This window comes from Salmo salar, chromosome 14 (assembly GCF_965601325.2).
Source record: "Salmo salar chromosome 14, fSalSal1, whole genome shotgun sequence".
Taxonomy (NCBI): Eukaryota; Metazoa; Chordata; class Actinopteri; order Salmoniformes; family Salmonidae; genus Salmo; species Salmo salar.
Window position 1 is genome coordinate 89994459 of NC_138304.1, and position 15351 is coordinate 90009809.

Below are 15351 nucleotides of genomic sequence, written 5' to 3' on the forward strand. Positions count from 1 at the left end.
TCCAAGTTGTCAGACCCGGTTGCTTGTCATTGTTGATGGACAACAATCATTTTTTTACCTCTTCCACACTTACTTTGTGGAATTCAAAATTACAATGCTTGTCTTTGATAATTTGGTTAGTTATACTTGGATGTGTTAGCGTTTGTTGCTGGCATGTAATGCCTAAGTTTGCTAATCTTGTTAATGAAAAAAAATCATAAAAATAGTTGGCAATATCAGTGGGTTTTGTGATGAATGAGCCATCTGATTCAATATATGATGGAGCCGAGTTTGCCTTTTTGCCATAAGTTTACGTAGACTCAATTAGTATTTGGTAGCATTGCCTTTAAACTGTTTAACTTGGGTCAAACGTTTCGGGTAGCCTTCCACAAGTTTCCCATAATAAGTTGGGTGAATTTTGGCCCATTCCTCCTGACAGAGCTGGTGTAACTCAGTCAGGTTTGTAGGCCTCCTTGCTCGCACACACTTTTTCAGTTCTGCCCACAAATTTTCTATAGGATTGAGGTCAGGGCTTTGTGATGGCCACTCCAATACCTTGACTTTGTTGTCCTTAAGCCATTTTGCCACAATTTTGGAAGTATGCTTGGGGTCATTGTCCATTTGGAAGACCCATTTGCGACCAAGCTTTAACTTCCTGACTGATGTCTTGAGATGTTGCCTCAATATATCCACATAATTTTGCTTCCTCATGATGCCATCTATTTTGTGAAGTGCACCAGTCCCTCCTGCAGCAAGCACCCCCACAACATGATGCTGCCACCCCCGTGCTACACGGTTGGGATGATGTTCTTCGACTTGCAAGCCTCCCCCTTTTTCCTCCAAACATAACAAAGGTCATTATGGCCAAACAGTTCTATTTTTGTTTCATCAGACCAGAGGACATTTCTCCAAAAAGTACAATCTTTGTCCCTATGTGCAGTTGCAAACTGTAGCCTGGATTTTTATGGTGGTTTTGGAGCAGTGGCTTCTTCCTTGCTGAGTGGCCTTTCAGGTTATGTCAAAATAGGACTCGTTTTACTGTGGATATAGATACTTTTGTACCTGTTTCCTCCAGCATCTTCACAAGGTCCTTTGCTGTTGTTCTGGGATTGATTTGCACTTTTCGCACCAAAGTACGTTCATCTCAAGGAGACAGAACATGTCTCCTTCCTGAGCGCTATGATGGCTGCGTGGTCCTATGGTGTTTATACTTGCGTACTATTGTTTGTACAGATGAATGTGGTACCTTCAGGCGTTTGGAAATTGCTCCCAAGGATGAACCAGACTTGTGGAGGTCTACAATTGTTTTTCTGAGGTCTTGGCTGATTTCTTTTGATTTTCCTATGATGTCACGCAAAGAGGCACTGAGTTTGAAGGTAGGCCTTGAAATACATCCACAGGTACACCTCCAATTGACTCAAATGATGTCAATTAGCCTATCGGAAGCTTCTAAAGCCATGACATCATTTTCTGGAATTTTCAAAGCTGTTTAAAGGCACAGTCAACTTAGTGTATGTGAACTTCTGACTCACTGGAATTGTGATACAGTGAAATAATCTGTCTGTAAACAATTGTTGGAAAAATTACTTCTGTCATGCACAAAGTAGATGTCTTAACCGACTTGCCAAAACTATAGTTTGTTAACAAGAAATTGGTGGTGGTTGAAAAACGAGTTTTAATGACTCCAACCTAAGTGTATGTAAACTTCCGACTTCAACTGTATATATGTGTGTGTATATTGTGAAGTGGAAACGTCTAGGAGTAACAACGGCTCAGCCACGAAGTGGTAGGCCACACACAAGCTCACAGAACGGGATTGCTGAGTGCTGTAGCACGGAAAAATTGTCTGTCCTCTGTTGCAAGACTCCCTACTGAGTTCCAAACTGCCTCTGGAAACAACGTCAGCACAAGAACTGTTCGTCGGGAGCTTCATAAAATGGGTTTCCATGGCCGAGCAGCCGCACATAAGCCTAAGATCACCATGCGCAATGCCAAGCGTTGGCTGGAGTGGTGTAAAGCTCGCACATATTGGATTCTAGAGCAGTGGAAACACGTTCTCTGGAGTGATGAATCACGCTTCACCATCTGCCATTCCGACAAACGAATCAGGGCTTGGCGGATGCCAGAAGAACGCTACCTGCCCCAATGCATAGTGCCAACTGTAAAGTTTGGTGGAGGAGGAATATTGGTCTGGGGCTGTTTTTCATGGTTTGGACTAGGCCCCTTAGTTCCAGTGAAGGGAAATCTTAACGCTACAGCATATAATGACATTCTAGACGATTCTGTGCTTCCAACTTTGTTGCAACAGTTTGGGGAAGGCCCTTTCCTGTTTCAGCAAGACAATTCCCCCGTAAACAAAGCAAGGTCCATACAGAAATGGTTTGTCGAGATCGGTGTGGAAGAATTGACTGGCCTGCGCAGAGCCCTGATCTCAACCCAATCGAACACCTTTGGGATGAATTGGAACGCTGACTGGCCTAATCGCCCAACATCAGTGCCAGACATCACTAATGCTCTTGTGGCTGAATGGAAGCATGTCCCCGCAGCGATGTTCCCACATCTAGTGTAAAACCTTCCCAGAAGAGTTGAAGGCTGTTATATCAGCAAAGGGGGGACCAACTCCATATTAATGTCCATGATTTTGGAATGAGATGTTTGATGAGCAGGTGTCCACATACTTTTGGTCATGTAGTGTATCTTATCTCATGCATCTCTTCCCAGAACCTAATCAAGCATCTGATGCATTTGCACATGATTTTAGTTCTGGGTTTCTGAGATTAGGTGTTTTTGTGGCATTGGTTGGTATTTCCTCTCTGTATGTTAGCGGGTGTTGGGGGAGAGTGAATGTTGATGTTACATGACAGTCATGGAGATGAGCGTGTGGCCTACATAAGACAACACACCCTGAGGACAGACCCATTCTGCATCCCAAATGACACCCTATTCCCTATATAGTGCACTACTTTTGACCAGGGCCAATAGGGAATAGGGTGCCATTTACGTGCTACAGCACTCAGCAATCCCGTTCTGTGAGCTTGTGTGTGGCCTACCACTTCATGGCTGAGCCGTTGTTGCTCCTAGATGTTTCCACTTCACAATATACACACACATATATACAGTTGAAGTCGGAAGTTTACATACACTTAGGTTGGAGTCATTAAAACTCGTTTTTCAACCACCACCAATTTCTTGTTAACAAACTATAGTTTTGGCAAGTCGGTTAAGACTTTGTGCATGACAGAAGTAATTTTTCTAACAATTGTTTACAGACAGATTATTTCACTATCACAATTCCAGTGGGTCAGAAGTTTACATACACTAAGTTGACTGTGCCTTTAAACAGCTTGGAAATAGCACCCTATTCCCTATTGGCCCTGGTTTAAAGTAGTGCACTATATAGGAAATAGGGTGCCATTTGGGATGTGGTCTGGGTCTGTCCTCAGGGTGTGTTGTCTTATGTAGGCCAGACGGAGCTCTGCTGCCAGTATGTGCTGCTAGTGCCTGGAAGACCCCTGGGTTTCTGGCGAAAGGAGAGAAGAAAAACATGTCACCGTTTGACAAATGTCTCTGCTGCTTGACTCAAAAGACCTAGCCTAGCGTTTAGCCATCTCACTTCTCTAGGATGAGTTAGTGAAATAATCTGGGAGCAGTTGATTTAGGAACGCTTGTCGGTGATGTATGGAACCCAATGTTTTTGTGTAATTTTCGTGCCAGTTTTGTACAAGTATGATGCACACCCTATTATAAAGGCTAATTTTGTTGTTTTTTCTTCCCTCTCTCTCCCTGAAGCGGAGTGCACACAAACAATATCGTTTGGGAGAGGCTTCTTGATGGATGTCTCGCTAGCGTTCTTGCTAGGAAGCAGAGGTAAGCTGTTTCTACGGTGGCGTTTGCCGGTTCGAGATACCCCCCGCCCCCATATTAAAAATGCAATTTGTGCATGAAGTGTCCCGCACGTCATCTCTCCTCCCTTTCACATGCCTGTTCTCTGTTTGATGCTTTGTCCCCCCGCCCTTCCACACCTTCACTCAATCTGTCTTAAAAACATGAGGTAGATGTAAATGTGTTATAATGCAGCCTGGCTTCAGCAGCAAGTGTGACAGGACTAATGCAATACATGTATTTTTCAGTTCCCATAATGGCCTGCTTTGGCGAGATTGCAGAATCCATTTGTATGTGCAGTGCAATTGACAGGTGAGCGAGATCAAATAGCTGGCATTGGCCAACAAATTAATGGACAGTAATGTAAAAATCAATACATTGAGTATGTTGTATTCATAAACATATTAATTGACATTGATGCTGGCCTTTTCTCCCCATGTCTCTGACAGTTCATGAAAGTCTTCTCCTTGCAAGGGCATGAGGATTGGATCTGTGGGTGGAGTGGGTGTATTTAGGTGAGGACCTCACCAGTGTTTAGCGATCTGTTTCCTCACTGCCTTATTTTACATTTACATTTTAGTCATAAATCTGTCTAATAATCAGAGATGTTATGACAAAACATGTGGAAGTATTTCTGGTATATGTATATTCAGCTGCCTACTTGAGTTGTGCAACCCACACCAGATGCACTCCAGCAGTGCTCTGTTCAGGCCTACATCACAAATGGCACCCTATGGGCTTAATATAGTGCACTAATTTTGACCAGAACCCCATGGGCCCTGATCCAAAGTGGCGCACTATAATAAGGAATAGGATGCAATTTGGGATTCAGCCCAGGGTTTGTAAAAGCTATTTCATCTCCTTCACCAGCCCTCTCCACTGGACTCATCCCACTCAGTCAATGAACTACTCCAAGCTGGGCGGCCATTAGAGGTGGAGAGAGAAGCTGTGTACCAAATGGCACCCTATTCCCTTCATAGTGCACTACTTTTGACCAGAGGCCTATGGGATGCAGTCAGAGATTAATTTATATGTACCAGCCCCATAGGCTTTGCAAAAGTCCTCTCTCTCCAGTCTCTCTCTACTATAAAATAAAATGAAAATCCATCCTTTTATGACTGGGGCATCTGTTTAATATGATTTGCTTTTGCAAACTGACGTCTTTCTATAATGCATGAAACGGGTGCAGCAGGGCCTAGTCAATGCTTTCATTCCACCTCTCTCAGATATACTGTAACCTTCAAGCAGCGTGGCTCCACAGCCCTGTCTTTGAGTTCAGCTGGGGGTCTTTTTAATTCCAACTTTTGGAAGACACGGTTCAACCAAGGTTCTGACACTCTGTGGTCACTGAAGATTCCCTCTTGTTGCAGGAATAGGGGTGTTAACCCTGGTATCCTGGCAAGTCCCGACCTGGCCCCCTTATACTACCATGGCCACCTAATAACCCCCTTCCTTTCAACCCCCTCCTCTCCCTGTTACTCTTCCCCAGGTGGCCTTAGTTTTAAGAAGTTGTGTGTTCTCTTCTCAGCCATCTTATCCAGAGTGAATCTGAAATGGCACCTTGTTCACTCTGTCGTGAAAACCGTTTGATCAGAGCCCAAATGTGATGCACTAGGCCTATATAGGGAATACAGTGCCTTGCGAAAGTATTCGGCCCCCTTGAACTTTTCGACCTTTTGCCACATTTCAGGCTTCAAACATAAAGATATAAAACTGTAATTTTTTGTGAAGAATCAACAACAAGTGGGACACAATCATGAAGTGGAACAAAATTTATTGGATATTTCAAACTTTTTTAACAAATCAAAAACTGAAAAATTGGGCGTGCAAAATTATTCAGCCCCCTTAAGTTAATACTTTGTAGCGCCACCTTTTGCTGCGATTACAGCTGTAAGTCGCTTGGGGTATGTCTCTATCAGTTTTGCACATTGAGAGACTGACATTTTTGCCCATTCCTCCTTGCAAAACAGCTCGAGCTCAGTGAGGTTGGATGGAGAGCGTTTGTGAACAGCAGTTTTCAGTTCTTTCCACAGATTCTCGATTGGATTCAGGTCTGGACTTTGACTTGGCCATTCTAACACCTGGATATGTTTATTTGTGAACCATTCCATTGTAGATTTTGCTTTATGTTTTGGATCATTGTCTTGTTGGAAGACAAATCTCCGTCCCAGTCTCAGGTCTTTTGCAGACTCCAGCAGGTTTTCTTCCAGAATGGTCTTGTATTTGGCTCCATCCATCTTCCCATCAATTTTAACCATCTTCCCTGCCCCTGCTGAAGAAAAGCAGGCCTAAACCATGATGCTGCCACCACCATGTTTGACAGTGGGGATGGTGTGTTCAGGGTGATGAGCTGTGTTGCTTTTACGCCAAACATAACTTTTTGCATTGTTGCCAAAAAGTTCGATTTTGGTTTCATCTGACCAGAGCACCTTCTTCCACATGTTTGGTGTGTCTTCCAGGTGGCTAGTGGCAAACTTTAAACAACACTTTTTATGGATATCTTTAAGAAATGGCTTTCTTCTTGCCACTCTTCCATAAAGGCCAGATTTGTGCAGTATACGACTGATTGTTGTCCTATGGACAGAGTCTCCCACCTCAGCTGTAGATCTCTGCAGTTCATCCAGAGTGATCATGGGCCTCTTGGCTGCATCTCTGATCAGTCTTCTCCTTGTATGAGCTGAAAGTTTAGAGGGACGGCCGGGTCTTCATAGATTTGCAGTGGTCTGATACTCCTTCCATTTCAATATTATCGCTTGCACAGTGCTCCTTGGGATGTTTAAAGCTTGGGAAATCTTTTTGTATCCAAATCCGGCTTTAAACTTCTCCACAACAGTATCTCGGACCTGCCTGGTGTGTTCCTTGTTCTTCATGATGCTCTCTGCGCTTTAAACGGACCTCTGAGTATATCACAGAGCAGGTGCATTTATACGGAGACTTGATTACACACAGGTGGATTCTATTTATCATCATTAGTTATTTAGGTCAACATTGGATCATTCAGAGATCCTCACTGAACTTCTGGAGAGAGTTTGCTGCACTGAAAGTAAAGGGGCTGAATAATTTTGCACGGACAATTTTTCATTTTTTTATTTGTTAAAAAAGTTTGAAATATCCAATAAATTTCGTTCCACTTCATAATTGTGTCCCACTTGTTGTTGATTCTTCACAAAAAAATACAGTTTTATATCTTCATGTTTGAAGCCTGAAATGTGGCAAAAGGTCGAAAAGTTCAAGGGGGCCGAATACTTTCGGAAGGCACTGTATATACAATTAAAGGGATAGTTCACTGAAATATTTTTTTGTATTTTGTTCATTAGTCCACCCACAAAATTGTGCATGTCAGCAGTCAAGTTTCCAAGATAGAGCACTTTCAGTACAGAGCAAAAACTGTAGTGATGATGATGATGCAGTTTGAATTGAGTGAACGATCCCTTTTAAATAAAAAATATATACTAAATAAAAACAAACTCATTTCTACCTCCATGCTGTACAGAGGGGGATCTGTTACTGGCCAGCTGTGCTCAGGATTGTCTGATCCATGTGTGGAGGCTGGTTGCCAAATCTGGGACTGAGGGAAACACACAGGATGAACACACCATTAGGATGACTGAGGACGTCTTTAAACTGACAGACACCGGTGAGTAGACACTCGTTATCAGGCTTCATTAGAACATTTCTGTTAATTAGAAGAATTTTCTTATAAAAAATGTATGATTAAATAAAAACATCAGGTTTTTGTGGATTTCATAGGACAATGAATGTCTATCTATCAACAATATCTGTGTTAATGTAGTAATAAACAGTCAAGTGATCATTAATGTGAATGTCATCATTGCCAATGTTCATTGGATTGATGTTTTATTTTAGTCGGGAATGTGGATTGTTCGATCCCTGGCAACAACCGTATGATTCTAAAAATGTATTTGACATATGTGGATGGAGTTTGTGATTGTACAATCACACCATTCTACTAAATATTCATGTACACTATATATGCAAAAGTATGTGGACACCCCTTCAAATTAGTGGATTCGGCTATTTCAGCCACACCGTTGCTGACAGGTGTATAGAATCGAGCACACAGCCATGCAATCTCCATAGAAACATTGACTGTCCACGTGGTACCGTCATAGGATACCACCTTTCCAACAAGTCAGTTTGTCAAATTTCTGCCCTGCTACAGCTGCCCGGTCAACTGTAAGTGCTGTTATTGTGAAGTGGAAACGTCTAGGAGCAACAACGGCTCAGCCGCGAAGTGGTAGGCCACATAAGCTCACAGAACGGGACCGCCAAGTGCTGAAGCGAGTAACACGCAAAAATGTCTGTCCTCGGTTGCCACACTCCCTACTGAGTTTCAAACTGCCTCTGGAAGCAACGTCAGTACAAGAACTGTTTGTCGGGGGCTTCATGAAATGGGTTTCCATGGCCGAGCAACCGCACAAACAAGCCTAAGATCATGCGCAATGCCAAGCGTCGGCTGGAGTGGTGTAAAGCTCGCCGCCATTGGACTCTGGAGCAGTGGAAACGCATTCTCTGGAGTGATTAATCACGTTTCACCATCTGCCAGTCCCATGGACTAATATGGATTTGGCAGATGTCAGGAGAACGCTACCTGTCTCAATGCCTAGTTCCAACTGTAAAGTTTGGTGTTGAAGGGATAATGATCTGGGGCTGTTTTTCATGGTTCGGGCTAGGCCCCTTAGTTCCAGTGAAGGGAAATCTTAACGCTACAGCATACAAGGACATTCTAGAAGATTCTGTGCTTCCAACTTTGTGGCAACAATCTGGGGAAGGCCCTTTCCTGTTTAAGCATGACAATGCCCTTGTGCCCAAAGCGAGGTCCATACAGAAATGGTTTGTCGAGATCAGTGTGGAAGAACTTGACTGGCCTGCACAGAGCCCTGACCTCAACCCAAACGAACACCTTTGGAATGAATTGGAATGCCGACTGAGCCAAGCCTAATCGCCCAACATCAATGCCCGACCTCACTAATGCTCTTGTGGCTGAATGGAAGCATGTCCCTGCAGCAATGTTCCAACATCTAGTGGAAAGCATTCCCAGAAGAGGGGTGGCTGTTATAGCGGCAAAGGGGGGACCAACTCCATATTAATGCCCATAATTTTGGAATGAGATGTTTGATGAGCAGGTGTCCACATACTTTTGGTCATGTAGTGTATGTATGTTGTCTCCTCGCCCCAGATGCCTCCTCAGTGTTTGCAGTGACGCTAGAGTCAGTCCTGGCCGGACACGAGAACAAGGTCTATGGAGTCCACTGGCAGACCCTTGCCATCAAAGGTACTGTACTGTCAACCTATACACCATTCAGTCCCCAGATCAGACTTTTCTTATTTCACTGTGATGTGGTGGTGCCATACCACTCAATGATTTCATGGTGTTGGAGTGATTTGTTTGATGGGCCTACCATACACCCATGAAATCAGAAAGGGTGACCCCTAAACTCTTTTATTGGTTCACATCACTCACTGTCTGTCTGCCTGCTGCAGTTCTGTCATGATGTTTTACCCATCCAACCTGCATATGCTGTATTGTGGTTCCGGGGGGTTTCCCCTAGGTACAAATCTAGGATCCACTTCCCCTGCCCCAATCCTAAACTTAATCATTAGTGGGGGAAATGCACAAACTGACCCCAGATCAGCTTCTAGGGGCAACTCCCCCTACAGGATGTGACCAGCATCAGTCTCTGAGCCTGCTCTCTGTGTCTATGGACAAGACCATGATCTTGTGGGCTTCAGAGGAGGGCTAGGGGGTGTGGGTGGAGCAACGGGAGGCTTCGAGCTGTGTCCCAAAGGGCACACTATTCCCTATATAGTGCACAACTTTGGCCTGTCTTAAGTAGTGCACTCTATAGGGAATAGAGTGCTGTTTGGGACACAACCATCTTTCCTTTCACAGCTTTGTCATTTTTCAAATCCTACACTGTTAAAGGTCAACACCCCTGTCTCTGTCTCTTGCTGTCTGTCTCTCTGTCTCGTCTGTCTTCAGCAGCTGTTGTGATGAAATGAAATGTTGAAATGTCATCAAGGCCTGCTCTCTTTTCTCTCTCTGTCCTTCTCTCTCTCGTCATCATGCCCCCGCTGTGTTTCATTGGTGTGCCTGGATACAGCCCTTAGCCCTACCGCAACCCGCTGAGGTACCTTATTGCTATTATAAACTGGTTACCAACTTAATTAGAACAGTAAACAAGTAATATTGTGTCATACCTGTGGTATATTTTCTGTTATCCAGGACCCAAACTACCCAGTTTATAATTTGATTCTGTCACTGATGTGGTGTTGGATTGTAGAAATGGCATTGTTAGAGGCTGATGCCATTAATCGACAGTTCTACACTGTAGGTTGGGCTTGTATGGGTTGGTTTCCTCCCTGTCTCCTTGTTATCAGTCACAAGCCAGAGAGCGCCGACAGGGGAAGAATGGATAACGAAAGACATACCAGATCCCCCCCCCCCCCAACCCCTCTCTTGGAGCACAGAACATCTGCTGTTTTCATCAGTGCTGGGCTAAATTTAAGAGAAGTGTGGAAGTTGTAAATTCCTCCCCATCTGCCCTGAGTTTCAGGAGTGACAGGTGTATTCTGGTAGAGACCTTAGATAACCTTCCCCAGTAACAGCGCCACTGTCCACCCCACGGTCGCTGTTATGGAGCTCTCCAGCTCCTAAAAAAACTTAAATTAGTTACCTCTGGTTCGTTCAGCTATTCCTATGGGGAAAGAATCGGGTTTTTGGATAAACGCCGAAAATAAGGTCAGAGGTTAACACAGGCTTAGGAGATCTTTATGTTTTGTTTTATGATATAATATCAGTCAGTTAACATGATCTTTAGGAATTATGAAGCCTTTATGTGCTTTGTGCTTTTTTAAATGACATAAATGCTAAAATATTCAGCAAAGTGACGTTAGCTGATGAAGATTATCTCATAGACCAAAATGTATAAGATCTTTTAAGCCGGTGTTTACCACAGACCTTATTTTCGGCTTCCTCCAAAAACTCCATTAATTTCCCCATAGGCTTTGTCCAGCGAACCATGGCGTTGGTAGTGCCTACAAAAAGACAGCATTACTATTTCTCTCTTTTTTTCATTTTGTTTGACGAAGCAAAGATGGGGAGCTGGGGGGGTGCTAGAGAGTGCTATGGAATATATGTGTTTTGTTAGAGCGCCACTCAATTTTGAAATCATTTCATATTTATCTTAATCTCTCATGACTTATAACTTCAAACATTGTCTGGCAATATGACAAAAGGAAAAGGCATCAAAAAAGGGGGCGCTCAACAAGATAATTTGGATGAGACAGAAAACAAACCAATGTCAACATCGCCAACCCACGAGCTCCCCACAGAACCTTCTCCAAGTGACTGACTGGCCGTTATAAACTCACTAAGAAAAAAGGTGGACACATGGCTGGCTGATATCTCAAAGAGTATTAGGACTTTGTCTGAAACTGTGAAGGCAACCAAGGGCAGGGTGCATGAGTTTGAGCAGACAGCAGTTCATCACGAGGCCAGGCTACAAGACATTGAGGAACAGTGCAGAACAAAACACTGAAAGTCTGACAGGAAATGCTTGAATTGCATTCAAGACACCCGAACATCAGAATATTTGGGATCCAGGAGGACACTGAGAAAGGGAAACCAATTGAATTTGTATCGGAGCTGATACCAGCACAGCTGGGGAGTGAACACTTCAAAACTCCCATCGTGATCAACCGCGCACACAGATCACAGGCAACAAAGCCAGCCAAGGGCGCGCCAACAAGGCCATTCATCGCACGGCTGCACTATCCCCAGACCAGGGATCTCATCCTCAAGCTGGCTAGTCAAAAGTTCCCCTTAACTACAACAGAGCCAGGGTGTCTTTCGACCCAGATCTTACTTTGGAGGTGAGGAACCAACGGAAAGAGTATGATAAGTTGAAGGGCAAAATGCACGGCGGCCAACATCCTATATGGATTCCTCTTCCCAGCTCAGTTTAAGGTGACAGTCGACAGATCAACTGTACGTTTGACAACCCAAAAGAGGCCGAACTGTTCTTGTCAAGCAAGCTCCCTGGCTGAGGATACAGAACTGCTCTGTCAGCCGGCTAAGTGGCCAAATACAGGCCAGGAATGTGTTTTGAATTTTCTGCTGATGTCTTTTCGATCAGAAATGGGGACTTATAATGATGGGTGAGATGTTAGGCTAAACAATGCTACATAAGCAAAGTCACTCAGTAATGAGACGGGAGGGGGGTGGTGTCTGTTTTATGTTCACTTTTAGTACAGGTGGCATGACAAGTTCCTGCACGGCGGGACATTTTTCTTTTGAGTTTTGTATGACGGAAACAATTTGCTCTAAAATAAGAAATGCCACATATTGATCAGGCACAGAGTAGACCTGGTGGATTAAAGATAGTCAGTTGGAACTGCAATGGCTTAGGTCATGTTGTGAAATGAGCCAAGGTTTTTTCTCATCTTAAATCACTGGCCGCTGACACAGTGATTGTTCAAGAAACTCATATTAAACGCTCGGCTTAGGCCAAACTACGAGTCGACTGGATCGATCAGATGTACCAGTATAATTTTGATGAAAAAGCGAGAGGGGGAACAATCCTGATAAGGAAAAACATTCCTTGTATTTACTCATCCTCGATTTCAGATCCTAATGGTCGGTATATTATTGTGGCTGGTACACTGAATTCGATACCAATAACCTTGGTCAATTCATATGGACCCAACTTGGATGATCCATAATTTTTTCAAAGAGTATTTAAAACCATACCAAATATGTCGGATACAAGTGTTATTGTTGGAGGTGACTAGATCCTCTTTTACATAAACAGCTATCAAGGTCATTCCAACAATCAAATGCCAGTGTCTGTCTAAATATATTGATGACTTATCTTAGCATATTTGGAGGCTGACACACCCAACAGATAGGGATTATTCTTTCTTCTCGTCAGTCCATAAGTCATATTCCAGAATTGACCATTTTTTGTTGGACTCAACTAATTTCAGCAGCTGTGTCGGTTACCTGTCACCCGATTCTACTTACAGACCACTCTCCGCTGTCCATGGTTCTTAAACTGGACAATATGTATGCAGGTCGTCGACCGTGGCGCTTAGACGCTCACTTATTGAAAGATGATACTTTTTGTCAGTATTTGAAGGAGCAGATAACGTTTTTCCTTGGAGCTAATGACATGGGGAATGTTGACGACTCTACCCTTTGGGAATCTCTCAAGGCTGTGATTAGAGGTCACATTATTTCATATACATCGGAGAGGAAGAAACGCACCAATACTAGGCTGAAAGAAATTATGAGAGTTAAGCAAACGAGATTTCCTCGAATGCAGTCCTTGAGAAGATCACAAAGTTGAAATATGAATACAATACCATCCTTTCGAAACGGGTGAGCTCTTACTTGCTAGAACGCAACAAAGTTATTTTGAACTGGGTGACAAACCACAAATTATTAGCAAGACAGCTAAAGCACGTACAGGCATCTAGAGCTATTCATAAAATACAAGAATGGTAAAATAGTAACATCTGCAGGATATTAATAAATAATATACTCATAGCTATATCAATCAAAATGCGATGCTACTGATCCACAAATTATGGAACGCTTTCTCACTGAATGTGAACTTCCTAAACCAGGGCGCAGCGGCTGCACTCGATGCCGGCATAACTTTAGAGGAGATTAACACAGTGACAGCACAATTTTCAAACAGCAAGGCCCCTGGGCCCGATGGATCTGTAATAGAATTCTATAAGAAGTACTGCGCCAGTCTAGCTCCACTTCTGTTGCGAATGTCATATCATTCCAAAGAAAATGGCAAACTCATGCAAACACTGCATGAGGCAACTATAGCACTGATCTTGAAAAAAGATAGATTCCATGGAGATGTTGTCTCTATCGCCCCGTTTCGTGGCTCCCCATAGAAAATAAGGTTTTGACAAAAATATTGGCAATCCGATTGAAATAATATATTTCTGACATCATACACCCTGACCAGACAGGTTTTATCCCAGGCTGACATTCACTACCGTTCAAAAGTATGGGGTCACTTAGAAATGTCCTTGTTTTCTATGAAAACATACATGAAATGAGTTGCAAAATGAATAGGAAATATAGTCAAGACATTGACAAGGTTATAAATAATTATTTTTAATTTAAATAATTGTGTCCTTCAAACTTTGCTTTCGTCAAAGAATCCTCAATTTGCAGCTATTACAGCCTTGCAGACCTTTGGCATTCTAGTTGTCAATTTGTTGAGATAATCTGAATAGATCTCACCCCATGCTTCCTGAAGCACCTCCCACAAGTTGGATTGGCTTGATGGGCACTTCTTACGTACCATATGGTCAGGCTGCTCCCACAACAGCTCAATAGGGTTGAGATCCGGTGACTGTGCTGGCCAGTCCATTATAGACAGATTACCAGCTGACTGCTTCTTCCCTAAATAGTTATTGCATAGTTTGGAGCTGTGCTTTGGGTCATTGTCCTGTTGTAGGAGGAAATTTGATCCAATTAAGCGCTGTCCACAGGGTATTGCATGGTGTTGCAAAATGGAGTGATAGTCTTCCTTCTTCAAGATCCCTTTTACCTTGTACACATCTCCCACTTTACCACCACCAAAGCACCCCCAGACCATCATATTGCCGTCACCATGCTTGAGAGATGGCGTCAAGCACTCCTCCAGCATCTTTTCATTTTTTCTACATCTCACGGATGTTCTTCTTTGTGGTACGAACACCACAACTTAGATTCGTCTGTCCATAACACTTTTTTACAATCTTCCTCTGTCTGTGTTCTTTTGCCTATCTTAATCTTTTATTTTTATTGGCCAGTCTGAGATATGGCTTTTTCTTTGCGACTTTGCCAAGAAGGCCAGCATCCCAGAGTTGCCTCTTCACTGTTGATGTTGAGACTGGTGTTTTGCGGGTACTATTTAATGAAGCTGCCATTTGCGAACTTGTGAGGTGTCTGTTTTAGAGGTCGGCCGATTAATCGGAATGGCCGATTAATTAGGGCCGATTTCAAGTTTTCATAACAATCGGTAATCAGTATTTCAAAAAATACACCTTTATTTAACTAGGCAAGTCAGTTAAGAACACATTCTTATTTTCAATGACGGCCTAGAAACGGTGGGTTCGTTTTTGCAACCTTCCGATTACTAGTCCAACGCTCTAACCACCTGCCTTACATTGCACTCCACGAGGAGCCTGCGTGGCAGGCTGACTACCTGTTATGCGAGGGCAGCAAGAAGCCAAGGTAAGTTGCTAGCTAGCATTGAACTTATCTTATAAAAAAACAATCAATCTTAGCATAATCGCTAGTTAACTACACATGGTTGATGATATTACTAGTTTATCCAGCGTGTCCTGCGTTGCATATAATCGATGCGGTGCCTGTTAATTTCTCATCGAATCACAGCCTACTTCGCCAAACGGGTGATGATTTAACAAGCGCTTTCGCGAAAAAGCACTGTCGTT